General features: G+C 41.6%; 30 non-coding genes across 30 annotated transcripts; all 30 read right to left on the reverse strand.

The window, feature by feature from the left end:
- Positions 1–2,831: 2,831 nt before the first annotated feature.
- Positions 2,832–2,904, reverse strand: trnav-uac (transfer RNA valine (anticodon UAC)). The gene has a single exon. It is a non-coding gene; the product is annotated as a tRNA-Val (tRNA).
- A 137-nt stretch (positions 2,905–3,041) lies between these two features.
- Positions 3,042–3,114, reverse strand: trnav-uac (transfer RNA valine (anticodon UAC)). Its single transcript has one exon. It is a non-coding gene; the product is annotated as a tRNA-Val (tRNA).
- A 459-nt stretch (positions 3,115–3,573) lies between these two features.
- trnav-aac (transfer RNA valine (anticodon AAC)) lies at positions 3,574–3,646 on the reverse strand. The gene has a single exon. It is a non-coding gene; the product is annotated as a tRNA-Val (tRNA).
- Positions 3,647–3,881: 235 nt separating this feature from the next.
- Positions 3,882–3,954, reverse strand: trnav-uac (transfer RNA valine (anticodon UAC)). Its single transcript has one exon. It is a non-coding gene; the product is annotated as a tRNA-Val (tRNA).
- A 127-nt stretch (positions 3,955–4,081) lies between these two features.
- Positions 4,082–4,154, reverse strand: trnav-uac (transfer RNA valine (anticodon UAC)). The gene has a single exon. It is a non-coding gene; the product is annotated as a tRNA-Val (tRNA).
- A 670-nt stretch (positions 4,155–4,824) lies between these two features.
- On the reverse strand, positions 4,825–4,897 carry trnav-aac (transfer RNA valine (anticodon AAC)). Its single transcript has one exon. It is a non-coding gene; the product is annotated as a tRNA-Val (tRNA).
- A 2,903-nt stretch (positions 4,898–7,800) lies between these two features.
- On the reverse strand, positions 7,801–7,873 carry trnav-uac (transfer RNA valine (anticodon UAC)). Its single transcript has one exon. It is a non-coding gene; the product is annotated as a tRNA-Val (tRNA).
- A 670-nt stretch (positions 7,874–8,543) lies between these two features.
- trnav-aac (transfer RNA valine (anticodon AAC)) lies at positions 8,544–8,616 on the reverse strand. Its single transcript has one exon. It is a non-coding gene; the product is annotated as a tRNA-Val (tRNA).
- Positions 8,617–8,851: 235 nt separating this feature from the next.
- Positions 8,852–8,924, reverse strand: trnav-uac (transfer RNA valine (anticodon UAC)). Its single transcript has one exon. It is a non-coding gene; the product is annotated as a tRNA-Val (tRNA).
- Positions 8,925–9,051: 127 nt separating this feature from the next.
- Positions 9,052–9,124, reverse strand: trnav-uac (transfer RNA valine (anticodon UAC)). Its single transcript has one exon. It is a non-coding gene; the product is annotated as a tRNA-Val (tRNA).
- Positions 9,125–9,261: 137 nt separating this feature from the next.
- Positions 9,262–9,334, reverse strand: trnav-uac (transfer RNA valine (anticodon UAC)). Its single transcript has one exon. It is a non-coding gene; the product is annotated as a tRNA-Val (tRNA).
- A 127-nt stretch (positions 9,335–9,461) lies between these two features.
- On the reverse strand, positions 9,462–9,534 carry trnav-uac (transfer RNA valine (anticodon UAC)). Its single transcript has one exon. It is a non-coding gene; the product is annotated as a tRNA-Val (tRNA).
- Positions 9,535–9,920: 386 nt separating this feature from the next.
- trnav-uac (transfer RNA valine (anticodon UAC)) lies at positions 9,921–9,993 on the reverse strand. The gene has a single exon. It is a non-coding gene; the product is annotated as a tRNA-Val (tRNA).
- A 713-nt stretch (positions 9,994–10,706) lies between these two features.
- Positions 10,707–10,779, reverse strand: trnav-aac (transfer RNA valine (anticodon AAC)). Its single transcript has one exon. It is a non-coding gene; the product is annotated as a tRNA-Val (tRNA).
- A 235-nt stretch (positions 10,780–11,014) lies between these two features.
- trnav-uac (transfer RNA valine (anticodon UAC)) lies at positions 11,015–11,087 on the reverse strand. The gene has a single exon. It is a non-coding gene; the product is annotated as a tRNA-Val (tRNA).
- Positions 11,088–11,214: 127 nt separating this feature from the next.
- Positions 11,215–11,287, reverse strand: trnav-uac (transfer RNA valine (anticodon UAC)). The gene has a single exon. It is a non-coding gene; the product is annotated as a tRNA-Val (tRNA).
- A 137-nt stretch (positions 11,288–11,424) lies between these two features.
- trnav-uac (transfer RNA valine (anticodon UAC)) lies at positions 11,425–11,497 on the reverse strand. The gene has a single exon. It is a non-coding gene; the product is annotated as a tRNA-Val (tRNA).
- A 127-nt stretch (positions 11,498–11,624) lies between these two features.
- trnav-uac (transfer RNA valine (anticodon UAC)) lies at positions 11,625–11,697 on the reverse strand. The gene has a single exon. It is a non-coding gene; the product is annotated as a tRNA-Val (tRNA).
- Positions 11,698–17,484: 5,787 nt separating this feature from the next.
- trnav-cac (transfer RNA valine (anticodon CAC)) lies at positions 17,485–17,557 on the reverse strand. The gene has a single exon. It is a non-coding gene; the product is annotated as a tRNA-Val (tRNA).
- A 123-nt stretch (positions 17,558–17,680) lies between these two features.
- trnav-aac (transfer RNA valine (anticodon AAC)) lies at positions 17,681–17,753 on the reverse strand. The gene has a single exon. It is a non-coding gene; the product is annotated as a tRNA-Val (tRNA).
- Positions 17,754–17,967: 214 nt separating this feature from the next.
- trnav-uac (transfer RNA valine (anticodon UAC)) lies at positions 17,968–18,040 on the reverse strand. The gene has a single exon. It is a non-coding gene; the product is annotated as a tRNA-Val (tRNA).
- Positions 18,041–18,500: 460 nt separating this feature from the next.
- trnav-aac (transfer RNA valine (anticodon AAC)) lies at positions 18,501–18,573 on the reverse strand. Its single transcript has one exon. It is a non-coding gene; the product is annotated as a tRNA-Val (tRNA).
- An 836-nt stretch (positions 18,574–19,409) lies between these two features.
- On the reverse strand, positions 19,410–19,482 carry trnav-uac (transfer RNA valine (anticodon UAC)). Its single transcript has one exon. It is a non-coding gene; the product is annotated as a tRNA-Val (tRNA).
- Positions 19,483–20,239: 757 nt separating this feature from the next.
- Positions 20,240–20,312, reverse strand: trnav-uac (transfer RNA valine (anticodon UAC)). Its single transcript has one exon. It is a non-coding gene; the product is annotated as a tRNA-Val (tRNA).
- Positions 20,313–20,578: 266 nt separating this feature from the next.
- On the reverse strand, positions 20,579–20,651 carry trnav-cac (transfer RNA valine (anticodon CAC)). The gene has a single exon. It is a non-coding gene; the product is annotated as a tRNA-Val (tRNA).
- Positions 20,652–21,599: 948 nt separating this feature from the next.
- trnav-cac (transfer RNA valine (anticodon CAC)) lies at positions 21,600–21,672 on the reverse strand. Its single transcript has one exon. It is a non-coding gene; the product is annotated as a tRNA-Val (tRNA).
- A 529-nt stretch (positions 21,673–22,201) lies between these two features.
- Positions 22,202–22,274, reverse strand: trnav-uac (transfer RNA valine (anticodon UAC)). Its single transcript has one exon. It is a non-coding gene; the product is annotated as a tRNA-Val (tRNA).
- A 985-nt stretch (positions 22,275–23,259) lies between these two features.
- Positions 23,260–23,332, reverse strand: trnav-uac (transfer RNA valine (anticodon UAC)). The gene has a single exon. It is a non-coding gene; the product is annotated as a tRNA-Val (tRNA).
- Positions 23,333–23,598: 266 nt separating this feature from the next.
- On the reverse strand, positions 23,599–23,671 carry trnav-cac (transfer RNA valine (anticodon CAC)). Its single transcript has one exon. It is a non-coding gene; the product is annotated as a tRNA-Val (tRNA).
- Positions 23,672–23,794: 123 nt separating this feature from the next.
- On the reverse strand, positions 23,795–23,867 carry trnav-aac (transfer RNA valine (anticodon AAC)). The gene has a single exon. It is a non-coding gene; the product is annotated as a tRNA-Val (tRNA).
- Positions 23,868–24,154: the final 287 nt, after the last annotated feature.

Here is a 24,154-nt window from a genome sequence, read left to right on the forward strand (position 1 = left end):
AACACACATGTTCTATCACCATGCCGCATGGTTAGCTATCCGAAAGATCGGTTTACTAAATTATAACGCTGTATATATCACCGTCTTTTCACATTAAAAGATAGCGCTGCATTATAACACACAAATAGCATTCGTAGAAGAGTGAAGTATGTTGCGGTAAGCCGACGGCTGATCCATGATTTTCATAATAAAAGCTTTTTCACATAAAAAGTTTCACATAAGCAGTAAATCCGATGATAATCCATATTAATACACATAAGCATGGATATGCAGACTGATTTGGTTTAAAATCACCAATGGTCCATATTTTAAAAATCAAACTTTATGATAAATGAATGTGATGTTGCATATTATTAAAAATCATATCTACTGTTTTTCACCCTAGGTGAAAACAATATTTAAATCACCGTAGCATAACCCCATAAGCATGGGTATGCAGACTGGTGTGATTTAAAAAACAAAACAAAAAAAACACCAATGTTCCATATTTTTAAATTTCAAACTTTTATGAATATAATCTTACTTATTTAAAAATCATATCTACTGTTTTTCACCATGTGAAAACAATATTTAAATCACCGTAGCATAACCCCATAAGCATGGAAATAAAGACTGATGAGATTTTTTAAAATGTACATATGCAGACTGATATTTTTAAAATCATAGTTTATGATACTTAATATCTGTACCCAGATATTTTTAAAAATCATACTTTATTAATATAATTTTACATATTTAAAAATTCACATCTATTGTTTCACACCCTATGTGAAAAAACAATCTTTAAAACACCATAGCATAAAAGAATTACAAAGAGAAAATACTCACTGTTTTGCATGTTGATGAGTTGAGCTGTGCAGTCTTGAAGTTTGGACAAGATATGGTTTGCCAGGGTTCGAGCCGTCATCTATATATATATATATACATTCTGAGATGCAGTGAAAATGTATGGGAAAGATATAACTATGTGTGTCCGCTAGATGGCGCGTGTGTTCTATGAATGGTACAGGCGAGTTCACAGAGAGGTCGTTCTCAGAGATCTATCCAACATTTGTCGCCGTATTTCACGGATAGAAGGTCAAAACTGTCACAAAAGAGACACTCCTCTCTTGAGATACGATTTTTTTTAATTGGAAAGCGTATCGGTAGGGTGAAGTGGCACGTACAGCGGTACCGGCTCCTTTGAGTCTTTTCTATACAGTTGTTGTTTTTCAGGATATGCTCGCGACCATAAATTAGTATGAATCGTGAAAACAACAGGTGCTAAAGACGGTCCATGGATACATCTCCCAGTGTTGCAAGCACACACACACTTAGCGCTTTGAGTGTCAACTTTAATCCAATTCTTCAGTACTCTGAAACGGTAAGCTGATTTTTATTTTTGTCATCGGTTCGTAAACTGCATGAAATACGTTATGATTTTATTTCTGATCATCCGTTCATACTGTATAGCTTCTTCAACAGTCTAAATGGAAGATGATTTTTATTTTTGGACTGCTATAATTGGAATATTATTTATTTACAATGAATGATGCAAGCATTTTATTTATATACTTTTAAATGAACAATGTTGTTCAACTTTAGTTACTGGGAGATATTTTCTCACTTTCACCCCCCAGCAGGGGGTGCAGGAATAGGGTGGTGTCTCACTCACAGACAGACGCACACACTTAGCGCGGAGACCATTGCTGTCATGCGCTGGTGTTTGAGAGACTGAGGGGAGGGAGGGTGTCATGAAACACACACGCACACACACATACACACACACACACACACACACACACACACACACACACACACACACACACACACACACACACACACACACACACACACACACACACACATTCCTCCACCACTCTGAATCACAGAGTGTCAAAACACAGAGTGTTTAAAAACTTTAAACTTATTTAATCTGAAATGACTGCTTCAGTAGATTTTTAGTAAGATATTTATTTTTGTTTTGAAAAGATTTTTTATAATCATTTATATACTTTTTAAAAGATCAATGTGTTCAACTTTAGTTAGTGTGAAAATTGTAAATGACTAAATGTAAATTTTATAAATATTTCATTCATATACTTTTAAAGGAGCAGCATGCTTTTCAACTTTAGTGTGAGAGTATTAGAAAAACCTTTTCTCACTATCCCCATTTATATAGCGTGCTCAGGAATGCCAGGATATCGGATGACACGCACACACTCACAGACAGACGCACACACACACAGTGCGGAGACTGTCAACTTTAATCCAATTCTTCACCATAGTGAAACGGTAAGATGATTTTACATTTGTAATTCTAATCTATTCTAATCTATATGCGACATTAGAAAAATTATTTTCTCACCCCGACACGGAGGGGATTTCCCACACCAAGAAGTTATTTCCCCCCGGGGTCAATAGGTCAAAATCAATGGGGCAAAGACAACTGGCAAAGACAACTGGCAACTTCATATACCATACAAAGGTCAATAGGGTAAAGACAACTGTCAACTTGATCGATCGATAGGTCAAAGGTTAATCCCTAAATTAAGCGACCTCCGGAACAACCCCTCCGGAAGGTCAAAGGTTAATCCCTACATCAAAGGACCTCCGGAACACCCTCCGGAAGGTCAAAGGTTAGCCCCGCCCACCTGTCAATCATAGGGTCATAAATCATTTTGACATAAGCCGAATGGTTATAACTACTAGTGTGACAGTCTGTAAATTCCACAAACAACAGAACAGAGGTCATTCGGCATGGCAGTCTGCCTACAGCTCCTTGGTACGATGGCCTTCACCTGTCTCAAAAGTAAGGGTTTTGTAGCATTTATATTTAAAATGCATCCACTTGTTTCCGCCCAGTTTTGAACTGAGGACATTTTGCGTGTAAAGCAAACGTGATAACCACTACACTACGGAAACTTGATTTGGACGGTACCCACCTAGTGTCATTCGGCATAGCAGTCTGCCTACAGCTCCTTGGTACGATGGCCTTCACCTGTCTTAAAAGTAAGGGTTTTGTAGCGAATTGCAGCATTTATATTTAACATGCCTCCACTTGTTTCCACCCAATTTTGAACTGAGGACCTTTCGCGTGTAAAGCGAACGTGATAACCACTACACTACGGAAACTTGGTTTGGATCTCATTCCCACCTCTTCTAGCGTACGCTTGTTAAAAGCGACTGAAACTATAGACTGCCCAGTGTTTTTAACATGGCAAAAAGCTGCTAATTTTGTTGGCAGACCGAACATTTTATATTACTGTACAGGAAACCTCAATGTTCATTTGTTTTATTTTTGTCCTTTTCTAAAGAGATTAAACAACAAACATCCCTTCAAGTGTACTGACCTGGTCAACAGAAAATCGCATACGAAATATTTGCAAAAATCACCCACAGTTTCCGCCCAGTTTCGAACTGGGGACTTTTCGCGTGTGAGGCGAACGTGATAACCACTACATAACAAACACGTCTTCAGGTTGCAGACATAAATCTTTAGGTGCACGCTTATTAAAAAGCATATAAAGGAAATAAGCGCTGCACCCACCTCGCGTGCCAAAGGGTTTACATTTTATGTCAGAATCCAACCACTGTTTCTGCTCGGTTTCGAACCGAGGACCTTTCGCGTGTTAGGCGAATGTGATGACCACTACACTACAGAAACCTATTGTTGAGAGGGATGTGCTTTTTAGAAGATGGCTCCTTCCCATAATCTGCCCTGCAAGCAGTGTGAAAGTCTGTAAATTCCACAAACAACAGAACAGAGGTCATTTGGCACCCACCCAGTGTCATTCGGCATGGCAGTCTGCCTACAGCTCCTTGATACGATGGCCTTCACCTGTCTTAAAAGTAAGGGTTTTGTAACGAATTGCAGCATTTATATTTAACATGCCTCCACTTGTTTCCACCCAATTTTGAACTGAGGACCTTTCGCGTGTAAAGCGAACGTGATAACCACTACACTACGGAAACTTGATTTGGACGGCACCCACCTAGTGTCTTTCGGCATGGCAGTCTGCCTACAGCTCCTTGGTACGATGACCTTCACCTGTCTCAAAAGTAAGGGTTTTGTAGCATTTATATTTAAAATGAATCCACTTGTTTCCGCCCAGTTTTGAACTGAGGACCTTTTGCGTGTAAAGCAAACGTGATAACCACTACACTACGGAAACTTGATTTGGACGGCACCCACCTAGTGTCATTCGGCATGGCAGTCTGCCTACAGCTCCTTGGTACGATGGCCTTCACCTGTCTTAAAAGTAAGGGTTTTGTAGCGAATTGCAGCATTTATATTTAACATGCCTCCACTTGTTTCCACCCAATTTTGAACTGAGGACTTTTCGCGTGTAAAGCGAACGTGATAACCACTACACTACGGAAACTTGGTTTGGATCTCATTCCCACCTCTTCTAGCGTACGCTTGTTCAAAAGCGACTGAAACTATAGACTGCCCAGTGTTTTTAACATGGCAAAAAGCTGCTAATTTTGTTGGCAGACCGAACATTTTATATTACTGTACAGGAAACCTCAATGGTCATTTGTTTTATTTTTGTCCTTTTCTAAAGAGATTAAACAACAAACATCCCTGCAAGTGTACTGACCTGCTCAACAGAAAATCGCATACGAAATTTTTGCAAAAATCACCCACAGTTTCCGCCCAGTTATGAACTGGGGACTTTTCGCGTGTGAGGCGAACGTGATAACCACTACACTACAAACACGTCTTCAGGTTGCAGACATAAATCTTTAGGTGCACGCTTATTAAAAAGCATATAAAGGAAATGAGCGATGCACCCACCTAGCGTGCCAAAGAGTTTACATTTTCTGTCATAATCCAACCACTGTTTCTGCTCGGTTTCGAACCGAAGACCTTTCGCGTGTTAGGCGAATGTGATGACCACTACACTACAGAAACCTATTATTGAGACGGATGTGCTTTTTAGAAGATGGCTCCTTCCCATAATCTGCCCTGCAGGCAGTGTGACAGTCTATAAATTCCACAAACAACAGAACAGAGGTCATTCGGCACCCACCTAGTGTCATTCGGCATGGCAGTCTGCCTACAGCTCCTTGGTACGATGGCCTTCACCTGTCTCAAAAGTAAGGGTTTTGTAGCGAATTGCAGCATTTATATTTAACATGCCTCCACTTGTTTCCACCCAATTTTGAACTGAGGACCTTTCGCGTGTAAAGCAAACGTGATAACCACTACACTTCCGAAACTTGATTTGGACGTCAGTCCCACCGCTTCTAGGGTACGCTTGTTCAAAAGCGACTGAAACTATAGACTGCCCAGTGTTTTTAACATGGCAAAAAGCTGCTAATTTTGTTGGCAGACCGAACATTTTATATTACTGTACAGGAAACCTCAATGGTCATTTGTTTTATATTTTTAAAATCATAGTTTATGATACTTAATATCTGTACCCAGATATTTTTAAAAATCATACTTTATTAATATAATTTTACATATTTAAAAATTCACATCTATTGTTTCACACCCTATGTGAAAAAACAATCTTTAAAACACCATAGCATAAAAGAATTACAAAGAGAAAATACTCACTGTTTTGCATGTTGATGAGTTGAGCTGTGCAGTCTTGAAGTTTGGACAAGATATGGTTTGCCAGGGTTCGAGCCGTCATCTATATATACATATATACATTCTGAGATGCAGTGAAAATGTATGGGAAAGATATAACTATGTGTGTCCGCTAGATGGCGCGCGTGTTCTATGAATGGTACAGGCGAGTTCACAGAGAGGTCGTTCTCAGAGATCTATCCAACATTTGTCGCCGTATTTCACGGATAGAAGGTCAAAACTGTCACAAAAGAGACACTCCTCTCTTGAGATACGATTTTTTTTAATTGGAAAGCGTATCGGTAGGGTGAAGTGGCACGTACAGCGGTACCGGCTCCTTTGAGTCTTTTCTATACAGTTGTTGTTTTTCAGGATATGCTCGCGACCATAAATTAGTATGAATCGTGAAAACAACAGGTGCTAAAGACGGTCCATGGATACATCTCCCAGTGTTGCAAGCACACACACACTTAGCGCTTTGAGTGTCAACTTTAATCCAATTCTTCAGTACTCTGAAACGGTAAGCTGATTTTTATTTTTGTCATCGGTTCGTAAACTGCATGAAACACGTTATGATTTTATTTCTGATCATCCGTTCATACTGTATAGCTTCTTCAACAGTCTAAATGGAAGATGATTTTTATTTTTGGACTGCTATAATTGGAATATTATTTATTTACAATGAATGATGCAAGCATTTTATTTATATACTTTTAAATGAACAATGTTGTTCAACTTTAGTTACTGGGAGATATTTTCTCACTTTCACCCCCCAGCAGGGGGTGCAGGAATAGGGTGGTGTCTAACTCACAGACAGACGCACACACTTAGCGCGGAGACCATTGCTGTCATGCGCTGGTGTTTGAGAGACTGAGGGGAGGGAGGGTGTCATGAAACACACACGCACACACACACACACACACACACACACACACACACACACACACACACACACACACACACACACACACACACACACACACACACACACACATTCCTCCACCACTCTGAATCACAGAGTGTCAAAACACAGAGTGTTTAAAAACTTTAAACTTATTTAATCTGAAATGACTGCTATAGTAGATTTTTAGTAAGATATTTATTTTTGTTTTGAAAAGATTTTTTATAATCATTTATATACTTTTTAAAAGATCAATGTGTTCAACTTTAGTTAGTGTGAAAATTGTAAATGACTAAATGTAAATTTTATAAATATTTCATTCATATACTTTTAAAGGAGCAGCATGCTTTTCAACTTTAGTGTGAGAGTATTAGAAAAACCTTTTCTCACTATCCCCATTTATATAGCGTGCTCAGGAATGCCAGGATATCGGATGACACGCACACACTCACAGACAGACGCACACACACACAGTGCGGAGACTGTCAACTTTAATCCAATTCTTCACCATAGTGAAACGGTAAGATGATTTTACTTTTGTAATTCTAATCTATTCTAATCTATATGCGACATTAGAAAAATTATTTTCTCACCCCGACACGGAGGGGATTTCCCACACCAAGAAGTTATTTCCCCCCGGGGTCAATAGGTCAAAATCAATGGGGCAAAGACAACTGGCAAAGACAACTGGCAACTCCATATATCATACAAAGGTCAATAGGGTAAAGACAACTGTCAACTTGATCGATCGATAGGTCAAAGGTTAATCCCTAAATTAAGCGACCTCCGGAACAACCCCTCCGGAAGGTCAAAGGTTAATCCCTACATCAAAGGACCTCCGGAACACCCTCCGGAAGGTCAAAGGTTAGCCCCGCCCACCTGTCAATCATAGGGTCATAAATCATTTTGACATAAGCGGAATGGTTATAACTACTAGTGTGACAGTCTGTAAATTCCACAAACAACAGAACAGAGGTCATTCGGCATGGCAGTCTGCCTACAGCTCCTTGGTACGATGGCCTTCACCTGTCTCAAACGTAAGGGTTTTGTATCGAATTGCAGCATTTATATTTAACATGCCTCCACTTGTTTCCACCCAGTTTTGAACTGAAGACCTTTGCGTGTAAAGCGAACGTGATATCATGGCATGTGCTTTTTAGAAGATGGCTCCTTCCCATAATCTGCTCTGCAAGCAGTGTGACAGTCTGTGAATTCCACAAACAACAGAACAGAGGTCATTCGGCATGGCAGTCTGCCTACAGCTCCTTGGTACGATGGCCTTCACCTGTCTCAAAAGTAAGGGTTTTGTAGCATTTATATTTAAAATGCATCCACTTGTTTCCGCCCAGTTTTGAACTGAGGACATTTTGCGTGTAAAGCAAACGTGATAACCACTACACTACGGAAACTTGATTTGGACGGTACCCACCTAGTGTCATTCGGCATGGGAGTCTGCCTACAGCTCCTTGGTACGATTGCCTTCACCTGTCTTAAAAGTAAGGGTTTTGTAGCGAATTGCAGCATTTATATTTAACATGCCTCCACTTGTTTCCACCCAATTTTGAACTGAGGACCTTTCGCGTGTAAAGCGAACGTGATAACCACTACACTACTGAAACTTGGTTTGGATCTCATTCCCACCTCTTCTAGCGTACGCTTGTTCAAAAGCGACTGAAACTATAGACTGCCCAGTGTTTTTAACATGGCAAAAAGCTGCTAATTTTGTTGGCAGACCGAACATTTTATATTACTGTACAGGAAACCTCAATGTTCATTTGTTTTATTTTTGTCCTTTTCTAAAGAGATTAAACAACAAACATCCCTTCAAGTGTACTGACCTGCTCAACAGAAAATCGCATACGAAATATTTGCAAAAATCACCCACAGTTTCCGCCCAGTTTCGAACTGGGGACTTTTCGCGTGTGAGGCGAACGTGATAACCACTACATAACAAACACGTCTTCAGGTTGCAGACATAAATCTTTAGGTGCACGCTTATTAAAAAGCATATAAAGGAAATAAGCGCTGCACCCACCTAGCGTGCCAAAGAGTTTACATTTTATGTCAGAATCCAACCACTGTTTCTGCTCGGTTTCGAACCGAGGACCTTTCGCGTGTTAGGCGAATGTGATGACCACTACACTACAGAAACCTATTGTTGCGAGGGATGTGCTTTTTAGAAGGTGGCTCCTTCCCATAATCTGCCCTGCAAGCAGTGTGAAAGTCTGTAAATTCCACAAACAACAGAACAGAGGTCATTCGGCACCCACCTAGTGTCATTCGGCATGGCAGTCTGCCTACAGCTCCTTGATACGATGGCCTTCACCTGTCTTAAAAGTAAGGGTTTTGTAACGAATTGCAGCATTTATATTTAACATGCCTCCACTTGTTTCCACCCAATTTTGAACTGAGGACCTTTCGCGTGTAAAGCGAACGTGATAACCACTACACTACGGAAACTTGATTTGGACGGCACCCACCTAGTGTCTTTCGGCATGGCAGTCTGCCTACAGCTCCTTGGTACGATGGCCTTCACCTGTCTCAAAAGTAAGGGTTTTGTAGCATTTATATTTAAAATGCATCCACTTGTTTCCGCCCAGTTTTGAACTGAGGACCTTTTGCATGTAAAGCAAACGTGATAACCACTACACTACGGAAACTTGATTTGGACGGCACCCACCTAGTGTCATTCGGCATGGCAGTCTGCCTACAGCTCCTTGGTACGATGGCCTTCACCTGTCTTAAATGTAAGGGTTTTGTAGCGAATTGCAGCATTTATATTTAACATGCCTCCACTTGTTTCCACCCAATTTTGAACTGAGGACCTTTCGCGTGTAAAGCGAACGTGATAACCACTACACTACGGAAACTTGATTTGGACGGCACCCACCTAGTGTCTTTCGGCATGGCAGTCTGCCTACAGCTCCTTGGTACGATGGCCTTCACCTGTCTCAAAAGTAAGGGTTTTGTAGCATTTATATTTAAAATGAATCCACTTGTTTCCGCCCAGTTTTGAACTGAGGACCTTTTGCGTGTAAAGCAAACGTGATAACCACTACACTACGGAAACTTGATTTGGACGGCACCCACCTAGTGTCATTCGGCATGGCAGTCTGCCTACAGCTCCTTGGTACGATGGCCTTCACCTGTCTCAAAAGTAAGGGTTTTGTATCGAATTGCAGCATTTATATTTAACATGCCTCCACTTGTTTCCACCCAGTTTTGAACTGAAGACCTTTGCGTGTAAAGCGAACGTGATATCATGGCATGTGCTTTTTAGAAGATGGCTCCTTCCCATAATCTGCTCTGCAAGCAGTGTGACAGTCTGTGAATTCCACAAACAACAGAACAGAGGTCATTCGGCATGGCAGTCTGCCTACAGCTCCTTGGTACGATGGCCTTCACCTGTCTCAAAAGTAAGGGTTTTGTAGCATTTATATTTAAAATGCATCCACTTGTTTCCGCCCAGTTTTGAACTGAGGACATTTTGCGTGTAAAGCAAACGTGATAACCACTACACTACGGAAACTTGATTTGGACGGTACCCACCTAGTGTCATTCGGCATGGCAGTCTGCCTACAGCTCCTTGGTACGATTGCCTTCACCTGTCTTAAACAAGTGAATCCACTTGTTAGCGAATTGCAGCATTTATATTTAACATGCCTCCACTTGTTTCCACCCAATTTTGAACTGAGGACCTTTCGCGTGTAAAGCGAACGTGATAACCACTACACTACTGAAACTTGGTTTGGATCTCATTCCCACCTCTTCTAGCGTACGCTTGTTCAAAAGCGACTTAAACTATAGACTGCCCAGTGTTTTTAACATGGCAAAAAGCTGCTAATTTTGTTGGCAGACCGAACATTTTATATTACTGTACAGTGTATTATTACTGTACAGTGTACAGTGTACATTGAGTATATTACCTCAATGTTCATTTGTTTTATTTTTGTCCTTTTCTAAAGAGATTAAACAACAAACATCCCTTCAAGTGTACTGACCTGCTCAACAGAAAATCGCATACGAAATATTTGCAAAAATCACCCACAGTTTCCGCCCAGTTTCGAACTGGGGACTTTTCGCGTGTGAGGCGAACGTGATAACCACTACATAACAAACACGTCTTCAGGTTGCAGACATAAATCTTTAGGTGCACGCTTATTAAAAAGCATATAAAGGAAATAAGCGCTGCACCCACCTAGCGTGCCAAAGAGTTTACATTTTATGTCAGAATCCAACCACTGTTTCTGCTCGGTTTCGAACCGAGGACCTTTCGCGTGTTAGGCGAATGTGATGACCACTACACTACAGAAACCTATTGTTGCGAGGGATGTGCTTTTTAGAAGATGGCTCCTTCCCATAATCTGCCCTGCAAGCAGTGTGAAAGTCTGTAAATTCCACAAACAACAGAACAGAGGTCATTCGGCACCCACCTAGTGTCATTCGGCATGGCAGTCTGCCTACAGCTCCTTGATACGATGGCCTTCACCTGTCTTAAAAGTAAGGGTTTTGTAACGAATTGCAGCATTTATATTTAACATGCCTCCACTTGTTTCCACCCAATTTTGAACTGAGGACCTTTCGCGTGTAAAGCGAACGTGATAACCACTACACTACGGAAACTTGATTTGGACGGCACCCACCTAGTGTCTTTCGGCATGGCAGTCTGCCTACAGCTCCTTGGTACGATGGCCTTCACCTGTCTCAAAAGTAAGGGTTTTGTAGCATTTATATTTAAAATGCATCCACTTGTTTCCGCCCAGTTTTGAACTGAGGACCTTTTGCATGTAAAGCAAACGTGATAACCACTACACTACGGAAACTTGATTTGGACGGCACCCACCTAGTGTCATTCGGCATGGCAGTCTGCCTACAGCTCCTTGGTACGATGGCCTTCACCTGTCTTAAATGTAAGGGTTTTGTAGCGAATTGCAGCATTTATATTTAACATGCCTCCACTTGTTTCCACCCAATTTTGAACTGAGGACCTTTCGCGTGTAAAGCGAACGTGATAACCACTACACTACGGAAACTTGATTTGGACGGCACCCACCTAGTGTCTTTCGGCATGGCAGTCTGCCTACAGCTCCTTGGTACGATGGCCTTCACCTGTCTCAAAAGTAAGGGTTTTGTAGCATTTATATTTAAAATGAATCCACTTGTTTCCGCCCAGTTTTGAACTGAGGACCTTTTGCGTGTAAAGCAAACGTGATAACCACTACACTACGGAAACTTGATTTGGACGGCACCCACCTAGTGTCATTCGGCATGGCAGTCTGCCTACAGCTCCTTGGTACGATGGCCTTCACCTGTCTTAAAAGTAAGGGTTTTGTAGCGAATTGCAGCATTTATATTTAACATGCCTCCACTTGTTTCCAACCAATTTTGAACTGAGGACTTTTCGCGTGTAAAGCGAACGTGATAACCACTACACTACGGAAACTTGGTTTGGATCTCATTCCCACCTCTTCTAGCGTACGCTTGTTCAAAAGCGACTGAAACTATAGACTGCCCAGTGTTTTTAACATGGCAAAAAGCTGCTAATTTTGTTGGCAGACCGAACATTTTATATTACTGTACAGGAAACCTCAATGGTCATTTGTTTTATTTTTGTCCTTTTCTAAAGAGATTAAACAACAAACATCCCTGCAAGTGTACTGACCTGCTCAACAGAAAATCGCATACGAAATTTTTGCAAAAATCACCCACAGTTTCCGCCCAGTTATGAACTGGGGACTTTTCGCGTGTGAGGCGAACGTGATAACCACTACACTACAAACACGTCTTCAGGTTGCAGACATAAATCTTTAGGTGCACGCTTATTAAAAAGCATATAAAGGAAATGAGCGCTGCACCCACCTAGCGTGCCAAAGAGTTTACATTTTCTGTCAGAAACCTACAGAAACCTATTATTGAGACGGATGTGCTTTTTAGAAGATGGCTCCTTCCCATAATCTGCCCTGCAGGCAGTGTGACAGTCTGTAAATTCCACAAACAACAGAACAGAGGTCATTCGGCACCCACCTAGTGTCATTCGGCATGGCAGTCTGCCTACAGCTCCTTGGTACGATGGCCTTCACCTGTCTCAAAAGTAAGGGTTTTGTAGCGAATTGCAGCATTTATATTTAAAATGCATCCACTTGTTTCCGCCCAGTTTTGAACTGAGGACCTTTCGCGTGTAAAGCAAACGTGATAACCACTACACTTCCGAAACTTGATTTGGACGTCAGTCCCACCGCTTCTAGGGTACGCTTGTTCGAAAGCGACTGAAACTATAGACTGCCCAGCAGTGTTGTATAAAGTACTAGAAAGCAATACTTGAGTAAAAGTACAAGTATCGTACTAGAAAAAGACTTTGGTAGAAGTGAAAGTTACCTTTTAGAATATTACTTAATTAAAAGTCTTAAAGTATCTGATATATACTGTACTTAAGTATCAAAAGTAATTTTCTGATATTTAATGTACTTAAGTATTTGAAGTAAAAGTAATTTTTTTTTTTTTGATATATATATAAAAAAAAGCAAGCGGTTAGAACTTTGATTGTGACATTTATTGTGGCTTTCTTACAGTAAAGCATATTCAGGGTTCCCATATCTTCTTAATCTCACTTATCAAATCAAAATCAGTCTTTTCCAGTACTTTTCAGGCACAATCTCTTAAGTTCAAAGAACAAACAGCATATTTTTAGAGCTGACAAAGAAAAAAACAAACATGAACTTGTATGAACTTCAGGTAAAAATGAAAAATAAATAACTTATTTCTTTCAACAACAAAAAAAACCTGCTGGTAGGGAGAACATTTTGGTCATGTGGTATTGGCATTTGTAGGGCTCCATCACACGCTCGCTCACTCACTCACTCACTCACTCACTCACTCACTCACACAACCTATGTCCAGCAGCTACTAATACGCCAGTCATTAGTTGAAACTGAAAAGGTGTCTGTTCATCTTCAAAAGAAGCTGGTTTTCAAAGTTGCCAGAATTCAGTCTTACTCTTCTTGGACTGAAGACAAGTCCTGCGATGCTAAATAGCCTTTCACAGGCCGCTGAGGCAGGTAGAGGAGTGTTCAGCTTCACAGAAAGCTTGCACACTGCTGGGAAGGACTTCAGCAAGGCCATGTGATCTGCTGAACAGGCCATGTACCCATCCAGCTGTTTGGTGCCATCTTGTATTTGAGACGACTGCAGGGCAGAGAAAAAGTCATCCTCATCAGACGAAGTGGACCTGCTGGCATCGCCTATCTGCAGTGAGGGCTCTTCCAGATGCTGCCTGATGTAGTCAATTCCTGAAATAGTGTGGATAAAAATATAAATTATACAACTAATGCAACTGTCTAATCTGCCATGGCATGACCCCAACACAAACTTTTAATTTAAGGTTTGCTATTTTAGTTTCATGTACCATCCATGCACCTATAATTCAAGGTTTCTTTATTAGTACCAAGGGTAAATTTGTTGTGCAGCAATCAGAATCTTGATTTGTGAATTGCCAGTATGACAAATTGTGAAAATATACACCTAATGTTGCTCTATCCCCATGATATCTTACCCGTTTTGATTGTGGCTTCATCCTTTGTCCACATCGTTCGGAATTTCGGAAGCAGAATCGCAGCAGCGATCAACTCTGGTTCTCCTGACATGTGGCCAAAACGGTTCATGATTCCCACCTGCAAGGCAGGTTATTTATAGCAGATTTCAGCAACAAGGCAATTCACAATGTACTTTACATAAAACATTTAAGCATTGAGACAAAGTGGCAAAGAAACTTAAATTAATAAAAATGAATCATTGAAGAGATAAGACAATAGAAAATAAATACAATAGTAAAAGTTACCTGTAGAGCATCCACCAGAGGCTTGCAGTACTTCAGTGGCAACTTGACTCTGTCAAGTTTGACAGTGAGCAGGTTGATGGTTGGAAGTAGCCACCCCATCATGACATTTGCTTCTGCTTGCAAGATGTTGGTAGCCTGGGCGACAGGGCTCATGGCAGCGGCATACTCTGCGAGAAAGGCGAGTTCAGCTGGATTAAACCTGTTGAAAACAAAACACAACAACATTGTTTTTATAACACTGTAACCATTTCATTGGATTCATCAAAATAACTGCTGGAAGAGTAATTCAGTAAAATTGAAGTGGAAGTTGGGATAGAATGTGATGTAATGTAAAGTTTTTAGTGTCCACGAAAGAATGGGACAAAGAAAGACATTCCAGATGTTCGATTATGATGAAATAAAACACATAATTCCTACTTACATTGGAAGCTTTAAGTCAGTGCAGATGACTCTGATGGTCCCCTCTCCCTTTTCTTTAATTATTCTCAGCAGTCTTTCCACTGCCAGGAACAGGGAGTTCCACCTGGTGGAATACGGACGCAGCAGCTGGAGGGAGCAAGCATCTTCAACAGTTTCGGCTGCAAGGGTGGATTTTCCACATTTGTTCCAAAGTGCACTACACTTGCCAAATGTTGAACGGTACACTTTCTTGTATGCCTCATTGGATGTTGTTGCTTTCATGGCATCAACAGTAGCTATTAGGTTGAGTAGGTGACAAGCACAGCGCTGGTGCTTTGGGAGCTGGAATTCTAAACCATCATCTTCAGTCAGAAGTGCTGACACATCAACACACTCCACTTCTTCATCCCCTTCTTGATCTTCTTCTTCCTCTCCTGGTTGAGATGCACTGCCATGATCACCATCACTTCCAATGGCATTATTGTTCTCATCTTCACCAAAAATGTTGAACGCTTTTATGAAGTTAGAGGCATTGTCTGTTGTTGTTCGCACAATCTTCCCTCGAATTTCAAATTCAGAGTGGATGTCATTAAGGGCACTTGCCAACACATCAAATGTGTGCGAACCTCTCAGCTGTTTACAGGCTAGGGCTGCTGAGCATCTTTTGAGACTGTCGGGGTCAATCCAATGGGCAGTAACACCAATGAAGCTCCGCCTTCTGACAGACCAGCAGTCGGTGGTGGTGGCGATATGGTCAACTCCTCTCATGGCCTCAGTCACAGCCCTCTTCATTCCCCTGAAGGCATCATCAATCATGGAGCGCAGAGTCAGCCGTGACATAATTTTTGCATTAGGCTGCAGTTCCTTCACAAAATCTTTAAATGGTTGTTCTTCAACAACATGGAATGGCCGGAGTCCTTGGACCACATAAGTCACTATAGCTTTGTCAATGGACATCTGAGACACAGTCCTGGTGTTCACCAATGTGCTCTGCTTGATGCTGGAGGTGGTGGTGGGAGACTCAGGAGCCCTTTTTCTCTTTGTTGATGTAAGCTCTTCATACTTTTTGAGGTGGTGTACATGCTTTCTCTGTTTCAGAGGAAGAGACATTTAATGAGCAACTTTAGCTACAAGATTTAAAAGTCACACAACACAAACAATTGTCATTTGACTGTTAAACATTATCTAACTGCAAGTAAGTTAATGAAACTATTTCCATCAGTGATGCAAATTACTAGGAACTAGATCTAATTTGCATCACTGATGGGAATATGGTTTCATTTATAAAAACGTGTTAACTTAAATGTCACCATATTATCTTGTTTTACTAAATTAGAATTATAAACACTCAGACTGCCACCCTTACTAGGCAATAACACTATTAACTGGTACAACCTGGCGTTGTTTGTGTTTTGTAGCCTATACTGTACTTGTGTTATCGTTTAGCTCCCACTGCATGTACCTTAAGTTAGCTGCTTTACTAGGAAAGAAAAAAGCACTGTGACTTTGATCAACAATGCAAGCCTACATTCACAATTTATAACATTAGCCCAACATTATGCAATAACCACTGAGTTTTGAGTTCATTAACATAAAAGGAAATCTCAAGTTTGACTAAACATATTATGCTTTTGAAGACGTGAATAGCCTTTAACACTTTCTAACCTCCCACTGATTAACGTAGCAGTTTTCAAAAAATATTTCTCAATCTAACATTAGCCTACCTGAGGAAATATTCGGCCCGGCAGTTAACGTTATGATATACCAGTTAAGTGTGTTTCAGTATTATGGACATATCTTTGAGAGTTCTCTGTTGAATTAAATTCAGGGGAAAATCAGTGGTGTAACGTTGACGTTAGTTAAACATGTGCGCCATATCAGCTAATTAGCAACGTTAACAAGCAGACGTTAGCCTGGCCATCACGTTAGCCAGATATCTCTGATACGGCTTATGATAACTAATGTTGAATCACATTGACATTGTGTCTTTACTGAATAACTATTAATTTAACCTACCTCGATGTGCTTCTTCAGGTTGGACGGGGAGTTTTTGAATGCCAAAATTTCAGTTTTCTTCGGTAGGCATAAGAGGCACTTCATCCGGTAGGAAGAATCTTTCGTTCCAATGTACAAAAACATTTCTTGCAAATACGGCCACGGGTGTATAACGTTATCTTCACCACTATCGTCGGGGTGGTCGTCTACGATAAGAACGGCAGGTCCTTCAGGTGCTTCCATGGCGGTATACACAGTTGTGCTTCCTCCTCTTTTGGAAATGGCAACAAACAAGCATTTCGCGCTGAAAAACAGCGTGCGTAGCGTGCGTGATGCAATCTAGCTCAGTGATTCGCCAAACCTCCCTTATTGCAGTCGCACACATTTCTTCTGATTTTATTTTGTAGTAACGAGTAACGAAGATGCATTGTGGAAATATATCGGAGTAAAAGTATACATTTTATCTAGGAAATGTAGTGGAGTAAAAGTGAAAGTTGACATAAATTTAAATAGCGAAGTAAAGTACAGATACGTGAAATTTCTACTTAAGTACAGTAACGAAGTATTTGTACTCCGTTACATTACAACACTGCTGCCCAGTGTTTTTAACATGGCAAAAAGCTGCTAATTTTGTTGGCAGACCGGACATTTTATATTACTGTACAGGAAACCTCAATGGTCATTTGTTTTATTTTTGTCATTTTCTAAGAGATTAAACCACAAACATCCCTGCAAGTGTACTGACCTGCTCAACAGAAAATCGCATACGAAATTTTTGCAAAAATCACCCACAGTTTCCGCCCAGTTTCGAACTGGGGACCTTTCGCGTGTGAGGCAAACGTGATAACCACTACACTACGGAAACAAGTCTTCAAGTTGCAGACATAAATCTTTAGGTGCACGCTTATTAAAAAACATATAAAGGAAATGAGCGCTGCACCCTCCTAGTGTGGCAAACAGTTTAAATTTTCTGTCAGAATCCAACCACTGTTTCTGCTCGGTTTCGAACCGAGGACCTTTCGCGTGTTAGGCGAACGTGATGACCACTAAACTACAGAAACCTATTGATGAGGTGCATGTGCTTTTTAGAAGATGGCTCCTTCCCATAATCTGCTCTGCAAGCAGTGTGACAGTCTGTAAATTCCACAAACAACAGAACAGAGGTCATTCGGCATTGCAGTCTGCCTACAGCTCCTTGGTACGATGGCCTTCACCTGTCTCAAAAGTAAGGGTTTTGTAGCGAATTGCAGCATTTATATTTAACATGCATCCACTTGTTTCCGCCCAGTTTTGAACTGAGGACCTTTCGCGTGTAAAGCGAACGTGATAACCACTACACTACGGAAACTTGGTTTGGATCTCATTCCTACCTCTTCTAGCGTACGCTTGTTCAAAAGCGACTGAAACTATAGACTGCCCAGTGTTTTTAACATGGCAAAAAGCTGCTAATTTCGTTGGCAGACCGAACATTTTATATTACTGTACAGGAAACCTCAATGGTCATTTGTTTTATTTTTGTCCTTTTCTAAAGAGATTAAACAACAAACATCCCTGCAAGTGCACTGACCTGCTCAACAGAAAATCGCATACGAAATTTTTGCAAAAATCACCCACAGTTTCCGCCCAGTTTCGAACTGGGCACTTTTCGCGTGTGAGGCGAACGTGATAACCACTACATAACAAACACGTCTTCAGGTTGCAGACATAAATCTTTAGGTGCACGCTTATTAAAAAGCATATAAAGGAAATAAGCGCTGCACCCACCTAGCGTGCCAAAGAGTTTACATTTTCTGTCAGAATCCAACCACTGTTTCTGCTCGGTTTCGAACCGAGGACCTTTCGCGTGTTAGGCGAATGTGATGACCACTACACTACAGAAACCTATTGTTGAGAGGGATGTGCTTTTTAGAAGATGGCTCCTTCCCATAATCTGCCCTGCAAGCAGTGTGACAGTCTGTAAATTCCACAAACAACAGAACAGAGGTCATTCGGCACCCACCTAGTGGGTGCTTCTCATTTCTTATTTGTGCATCCTCGTTTCCTTTCCTCGCTTCCTTTCCTAGCGTCTCAGCTCCACCCCCTGTAGGTTTTGAGGGAAGGACGCAAGGAAAGAAAATGAGGACGGAGGAATCGAATGAAAGCTTTTTTTATTCATTGGAATACTTGATCACTCGCGCGTCACTTCATAGCGTCATCAGCAGCGCTCAAAGGATCTGCCCTTATGTTGTTGAAGTTTGTTTATTTAAGAAATTCATAATAAATGATAATAAAGCAAGATACCCTGTTGAAATATGTGTAATGTGTGGTTTATATAAACTGCAAAGGTAAAGTATACATTAAAAGAGATTGTGATCGATGTGAAGGGGGAGGAGAATGTATACGCGCGTCACGTTTAGTCGATAAATCTCTTCCGCATAGGATACACCTGTGTATCCTCGCTCATGACTCCTCTGGAAGCCTCCTCACTCCTCGATCCTCGCCTCCTCGCGGTGCAATTAGAGAACTGAGATGTCCTTCAAGATGGCTGCGCTCGATCGGTTTCCGGGTCATAGGATGGAGGACAGAGGAACGAGGAGACGAGGAGGGATATTGCGAAGCACCCAGTGTCATTCGGCATGGCAGTCTGCCTACAGCTCCTTGATACGATGGCCTTCACCTGTCTTAAAAGTAAGGGTTTTGTAGCGAATTGCAGCATTTATATTTAACATGCCTCCACTTGTTTCCACCCAATTTTGAACTGAGGACCTTTCGCGTGTAAAGCGAACGTGATAACCACTACACTACGGAAACTTGGTCTGGATCTCATTCCCACCTCTTCTAGCGTACGCTTGTTCAAAAGCGACTGAAACTATAGACTGCCCAGTGTTTTTAACATGGCAAAAAGCTGCTAATTTTGTTGGCAGACCGAACATTTTACATTACTGTACAGGAAACCTCAATGGTCATTTGTTTTATTTTTGTCCTTTTCTAAAGAGATTAAACCACAAACATCCCTGCAAGTGTACTGACCTGCTCAACAGAAAATCGCATACGAAATTTTTGCAAAAATTACCCACAGTTTCCGCCCAGTTTCAAACTGGGGACGTTTCGCGTGGGAGGGGAACGTGATAACCACTACACTACAAACACGTCTTCAGGTTGCAGACCTAAATCTTTAGGCGCACGCTTATTAAAAAGCATATAAAGGAAATGAGCGCTGCACCCACCTAGTGTGGCAAAGAGTTTACATTTTCTGTCAGAATCCAACCACTGTTTCTGCTCGGTTTCGAACAGAGGACCTTTCGCGTGTTAGGCGAATTTGATGACCACTAAACTACAGAAACCTATTTGTGCTTTTTAGAAGATGGCTCGTTCCCATAATCTGCCCTGCAAGCAGTGTGACAGTCTGTAAATTCCACAAACAACAGAACAGAGGTCATTCGGCACCCACCTAGTGTCATTCGGCATGGCAGTCTGCCTACAGCTCCTTGTTACGATGGCCTTCACCTGTCTTAAAAGTAAGGGTTTTGAAGTGAATTGCAGCATTTATATTTAACATGCCTCCACTTGTTTCCACCCAATTTTGAACTGAGGACCTTTCGCTTGTAAAGCGAACGTGATAACCACTACACTACGGAAACTTGGTTTGGATCTCATTCCCACCTCTTCTAGCGCACGCTTGTTCAAAAGCGACTGAAACTATAGACTGCCCAGTGTTTTTAACATGGCAAAAAGCTGCTAATTTTGTTGGCAGACCGAACATTTTATATTACTTCACAGGAAACCTCAATGGTCATTTGTTTTATTTTTGTCCTTTCCTAAAGAGATTAAACCACAAACATCCCTGCAAGTGTACTGACCTGCTCAACAGAAAATCGCATACGAAATTTTTGCAAAAAACACTCACAGTTTCCGCCCAGTTTCGAACTGGGGACCTTTCGCGTGTGAGGCAAACGTGATAACCACTACACTACAAAAACAAGTCCTCAGTTTGCAGACATAAATCTTTAGTTGCACGCTTATTAAAAAGCATATAATGGAAATGAGCGCTGCTACCACCTAGTGTGGCAAACAGTTTAAATTTTCTGTCAGAATCCAACCACTGTTTCTACTCGGTTTCGAACCGAGGACCTTTCGCGTGTTAGGCGAACGTGATGACCACTACACTACAAAACCTATTGATGCGGTGCATATGCTTTTTAGAAGATGGCTCCTTCCCATAATCTGCTCTGCAAGCAGTGTGACAGTCTGTAAATTCCACAAACAACAGAACAGAGGTCATTCTGCATGGCAGTCTGCCTACAGCTCCTTGGTACGATGGCCTTCACCTGTCTCAAAAGTAAGGGTTTTGTAGCATTTATATTTAAAATGCATCCACTTGTTTAAGCCCAGTTTTGAACTGAGGACCTTTTGCGTGTAAAGCAAACGTGATAACCACTACACTACGGAAACTTGATTTGGACGGCACCCACCTAGTGTCATTCGGCATGGCAGTCTGCCTACAGCTCCTTGGTACGATGGCCTTCACCTGTCTTAAAAGTAAGGGTTTTGTAGCGAATTGCAGCATTTATATTTAACATGCCTCCACTTGTTTCCACCCAATTTTGAACTGAGGACCTTTCGCGTGTAAAGCGAACGTGATAACCACTACACTACAGAAAATTGGTTTGGATCTCATTCCCACCTCTTCTAGCGTACGCTTGTTCAAAAGCGACTGAAACTATAGACTGCCCAGTGTTTTTAACATGGCAAAAAGCTGCTAATTTTGTTGGCAGAACGAACATTTTATATTACTGTACAGGAAAGCTCAATGGTCATTTGTTTTATTTTTGTCCTTTTCTAAAGAGATTAAACAACAAACATCCCTGCAAGTGTACTGACCTGCTCAACAGAAAATCGCATACGAAATTTTTGCGAAAACCACACACAGTTTCCGCCCAGTTTCGAACTGGGGACCATTCGCGTGTGAGGCGAACGTGATAACCACTACACTACGGAAACACATCTTCAGGTGGCAGACATAAATCTTTAGGTGCACGCTTATTAAAAAGCATATAAAGGAAAGGAGCGCTGCTACCACCTAGCGTGGCAAAAAGTTTAAATTTTCTGTCAGAATCCAACCACTGTTTCTGCTCGGTTTCGAACAGAGGACCTTTTGCGTGTTAGGCGAACGTGATGAACACTACACTACAGAAACCTATTGATGAGGTACATGTGCTTTTTAGAAGATGGCTCCTTTTTTTGCAGCATTTATATTTAACATGCCTCCACTTGTTTCCGCCCAGTTTTGAACTGAAGACCTTTGCGTGTAAAGCGAACGTGATATCATGGCATATGCTTTTTAGAAGATGGCTCCTTCCCATAATCTGCTCATCAAGCAGTGTGACAGTCTGTGAATTCCACAAACAACAGAACAGAGGTCATTCGGCATGGCAGTCTGCCTACAGCTCCTTGGTACGATGGCCTTCACCTGTCTCAAAAGCAAGGGTTTTGTAGCGAATTGGAGCATTACATTTAAAATGCCTCCACTTGTTTCCACCCAGTTTTGAACTGAGGACCTTTCGCGTGTAAAGCAAACGTGATAACCACTACACTACGGAAACTTGATTTGGTCTTCAGTCCCACCACTTCTAGGGTACGCTTGTTCAAAAGCCACTGAAACTATAGACTGCCCAGTGTTTTTAACATGGCAAAATGCTGCTAATTTTGTTGGCAGACCGAACATTTTATATTACTGTACAGGAAACCTCAATTGTCATTTGTTTTATTTTTGTCCTTTTCTAAAGAGATTAAACCATAAACATCCCTGCAAGTGTACTGACCATTTATATTTAACATGCCTCCACTTGTTTCCACCCAGTTTTGAACTGAGGACCTGTCGCGTGTAAAGCGAACGTGATAACCACTACACTACGGAAACACGTCTTCAGGTGGCAGACATAATTCTTTAGCTGCACGCTTATTAAAAAGCATATAAAGGAAATGAGCGCTGCTACCACCTAGCGTGGCAAACAGTTTAAATTTTCTGTCAGAATCCAAACACTGTTTCTGCTCGGTTTCGAACAGAGGACCTTTCGCGTGTTAGGCGAACGTGATGAACACTACACTACAGAAACCTATTGATGACGCACATGTGCTTTTTAGAAGATGGCTCCTTCCCATAATCTACTCTGCAAGCAGTGTGACAGTCTGTGAATTCCACAAACAACAGAACAGAGGTCATTCGGCATGGCAGTCTGCCTACAGCTCCTGGGTACGATGGCCTTCACCTGTCTTAAAAGTAAGGGTTTTGTATCGAATTGCAGCATTTATATTTAACATGCCTCCACTTGTTTCCACCCAGTTTTGAACTGAAGACCTTTGCGTGTAAAGCGAATGTGATATCATGGCATGTGCTTTTTAGAAGATGGCTCCTTCCCATAATCTACTCTGCAAGCAGTGTGACAGTCTGTGAATTCCACAAACAACAGAACAGAGGTCATTCGGCATGGCAGTCTGCCTACAGCTCCTTGGTACGATGGCCTTCACCTGTCTCAAAAGCAAGGGTTTTATAGCGAATTGGAGCATTACATTTAAAATGCCTCCACTTGTTTCAGCCCAGTTTTGAACTGAGGGCCTTTCGCTTGTAAAGCAAACGTGATAACCACTACACTACGGAAACTTGATTTGGACGTCAGTCCCACCGCTTCTAGGGTACGCTTGTTCAAAAGCGACTGAAACTATAGATTGCCCAGTGTTTTTAACATGGCAAAATGCTGCTAATTTTGTTGGCAGACCAAACATTTTATATTACTGTACAGGAAACCTCAATGGTCATTTGTTTTATTTTTGTCCTTTTCTAAAGAGATTAAACCACAAACATCCCTGCAAGTGTACTGACCTGCTCAACAGAAAATCGCATACGAAATTTTTGCAAAAACCACCCACAGTTTCCGCCCAGTTTCGAACTGGGGACCTTTCGCGTGTGAGGCGAACGTGATAACCACTACACTACGGAAACACGTCTTCAGGTTGCAGACATAAATCTTTAGGTGCACGCTTATTAAAAAGCATATAATGGAAATGAGCGCTGCTACCACCTAGTGTGGCAAACAGTTTAAATTTTCTGTCAGAATCCAACCACTGTTTCTACTCGGTTTCGAACCGAGGACCTTTCGCGTGTTAGGCGAACGTGATGACCACTACACTACAGAAACCTATTGATGAGAGACATGTGCTTTTTAGAAGATGGCTCCTTCCCATAATCTGCTCTGCAGGCAGTGTGACAGTCTGTAAATTCCACAAACAACAGAACAGAGGTCATTCTGCATGGCAGTCTGCCTACAGCTCCTTGGTACGATGGCCTTCACCTGTCTCAAAAGTCATACCGATCTTTATGGGAGCTCCCTGGGCACAGCGCTATGGAGGGCCAGGATCGGAGTTGGGCTTGCACGATTGGAAGGCGCAGACGGAATATCTGGCCGGATTACAGGGACTGAGTGCA

The sequence above is a fragment of the Siphateles boraxobius genome, unplaced genomic scaffold (assembly GCF_051911475.1).
Source record: "Siphateles boraxobius isolate OS27281-9 unplaced genomic scaffold, OSU_SipBor_1 281, whole genome shotgun sequence".
Lineage (NCBI taxonomy): Eukaryota > Metazoa > Chordata > Actinopteri > Cypriniformes > Leuciscidae > Siphateles > Siphateles boraxobius.